This window comes from Phaethon aethereus (genome assembly GCF_964289735.1).
Source record: "Phaethon aethereus genome assembly, contig: HAP1_BTS, whole genome shotgun sequence".
Taxonomy (NCBI): Eukaryota; Metazoa; Chordata; class Aves; order Phaethontiformes; family Phaethontidae; genus Phaethon; species Phaethon aethereus.
In genome coordinates, this window is record NW_028114049.1 from 350,031 (window position 1) to 353,309 (window position 3,279).

A 3,279-nucleotide genomic window follows, 5' to 3' on the forward strand; every position below is an offset into this window, starting at 1 on the left:
AGGCTGCTTCCTCTCGTCCTATCGCTGGTGGCTTGGGAGAAGAGACCAACACCCACCTCACCACAACCCCCTTTCAGGCAGTTGTAGAGAGCGATGAGGTCTCCCCACGGTCTCCTTTTCTCCAGCCTAAACACCCCCAGTTCCCTCAGCTGCTCCTCACAGCAGGAGGACTTGTGCTCCAGACCCCGCACCAGCTTAGTTGCCCTTCTCCGGACACGCTCCAGCACCTCAACATCCTTCTTGTCGTGAGAGGCCCAACACTGAACACAGGATTCGAGGTGCAGCCTCACCAGTGCCGAGTACAGGGGCATGATCGCTGCCCTGCTCCTGCTGGCCACCATTGCTGACACAGGCCAGGATGCTGTTGGCCACCTGGGCACACTGCTGGCTCATGGTCAGCCGGCTGTCAACCAGCACCCCCAGGCCCTTTTCCGCGGGGAAGCTCTGCAGCCACTCCTCCCCAAGCCTGTAGCGTTGCATGGGGTTGTTGTGAGCCAAGTGCAGGACCCGGCACTTGGCCTTGTTAAACCTCATAGACTTGGCCTCGGCCCAGCCAGCCTGTCCAGGCCGCTATATAGAGCCTTCCTACCATCAAGCAGATCAACACTCCCAGACATCGGGGTGTCATCTGCAAACTTCAGGAGTCTGTGCTCGATCCTCTCGTCGGATCATGGACGAAGTTATTAAACAGAACTGGCCCCAGTCATAGAATCACCTTGAAAAGTCGTCTAGTCCAACGCACCTGCAGCGAGCAGGGACATCTTCAATGACATCAGATGACTCGGAGCCCTGTGCAGCCCGATCTGGAATGTTTCCAGGCACGGGGCATCTACCGCGTCTCTCGGCAACCTGTGCCAGCGTTTCACCACCCTCATTGTCAAAACTTTCTTCCTCCTATCTGGCTGAAACCTCCTCTCTTTCACTTTAAAACTATTACCCCTTGTCCTACCGCAACAGGCCCTGCTGAAAAGTCCTGGGGAACACCACTTGTGACCGGTCTAGTGCGAGGCCAGTAGCTCGCGGTGTCTCCCAGGGGCCAAGACGTGGACCGATCCTCTTTAACACCTTCCTTAATTAATGGTCTGGACGATAAGGGCAGTGCGAACCCTCAGCAAGTTGGGGAATGGCACCCAGCTGGGAGGAGCGGCTCCTAAGCCAGGGGATCCTGCTGCCATTGCGAGGGACCTGGGCAGGCTGGAGAGATGGGCTGACAGGAACCTCATGCCGTTCAGCAAGGGGAAGTGCAAAGGGTGCTGTACGGGGGATGAGTGGGGGCACAGGCTTCCCAGGGAGCTTGTGGGGTCTCCATCCTCGGAGATGGCCCACAGCCCTCTGGACACGGTCATGGACAACCGGCTGCAGGTGGCCCTGCTTGAGCAGGGGGGTGGCCCCAGCTGACTTCACCCCCCAGCTGACCTCCCGGCCAGCCTCAAGTAGACGAACCCCATCAACGGCCACTGCCACTACTCCAACCCCTGCGACAGGCACTGCCACTACTCCAACCCCATCAATGGGCACTGCCACTACTCCCACCCCCAAGGTGAGAACTGCCACTACTCCAACCCCTGCAGTGGGCACTGTAACTACTCCAACCCCATCAACGGGCACTGCCACTACTCCAACCCCCGCAGTGGGCACTGTAACTACTCCAACCCCATCAACGGGCACTGCCACTACTCCAACCCCCGCGGCAGGCACTGCCACTACTGCAACCCCATCAATGGGCACTGCCACTACTCCAACCCCTGAGGTGAGAACTGCCACTACTCCAACCCCCGCAGTGGGCACTGCCACTACTCCAACCCCCGCGGCGGGCACCGCCACTAGTCCAACCCCCATGGCGGGCAGTGCGACTACTCCAAGCCCTGCGACAGGCGCTGCAACTGCTCCAAACCCAGCGACAGGCACTGCCACTACTCCAACCCCATCAACGGGCACTGCCAATACTCGAACCCCATCAATGGGCACTGCCACTACTCTAATCCCTGCGACAGGCACTGCGACTACTCCAACCCCATCAACGGGCACTGCCAATACTCGAACCCCATCCATGGGCACTGCCACTACTCTAATCCCTGCGACAGGCACTGCGACTACTCCAACCCCATCAACGGGCACTGCCAATACTCGAACCCCATCAATGGGCACTGCCACTACTCTAATCCCTGCGACAGGCACTGCGACTACTCCAACCCCATCAACGGGCACTGCCAATACTCGAACCCCATCAAAGGGCACTGCCACTACTCCAACCCCCGTGTCGGGGCACTGCGACTACTCCAACCCCATCAACGGGCACTGCCAATACTCCAACCCCCGCGGCGGGCACTGCCACTATTCCAACCCCTGCAACAGGCACTGTATCTGCTCAGACTGTTGCAGCTGAGCCAGAGAACCAGCCTAACCCAGTATCAGTCAAAAGAAGACTTGTATTATATATATAATTATATAACATATTACAATATATATCATATTATAATATTATATATAATAATATATATAATAATTTATATAACTATATAAAAGAAGAATTCTGCAAAAGAAGAAATCTTGGAAGGAGAAGTCAGCTCATTTAGTAAGGTACGAAGAAGCTTTTTCTAAGAGGGAGCCAGAGGAAGAGAGTGAGGAGGCAGAGGGCTCTGAAGCAGGGCCATCATGAAGATGGAAGAGGGAAGAGAGCAGGTCATTGCTTGAAGAGGAGGAAGAGGAAGAACTCATAAAAGGAGAGCTAACTACTCAATCTCTATCCCTGACAGAACTGCGAGATGTGTGACAGGATTTCAGCCTTCGTCCAGGTGAGCACATTGTCTCCTGGCTGCTCCGATGCAGGGATAACAGGGCCAGTAGCCTGGAATTAGAGGGTAGGGAAGCCAAGCAGCTGGGTTCCCTTTCTAGGGAAGGGGGCATTGACAAAGCTATGGGAAAAGCTGCACGAGTCCTCAGCCTCTGGAGACGACTCCTGTCGGGTCTGAAGGAAAGGTTTCCCTTCAAGGAAGTTGTTCTATGTCACCCAGGCAAGTGGACCACCACGGAGAAAGGGATCCAGTACCTGAGGGAGCTAGCTGTGCTGGAAGTGATTTATGGTGACTTGGACAATGGACAATCATCCAAAGATCCAGATGAAGTCAATTGCACGCGACCTATGTGGCAGAAGTTTGTACGGAGTGCACCATCCTCATATGCCAACTCATTAGCAGTAATGGCCTGGAAAGACAGAGAGAGACCAACGGTGGATGAATTGGCTGGCCAACTCCGGCAATACGAAGAAAGTCTCTCTTC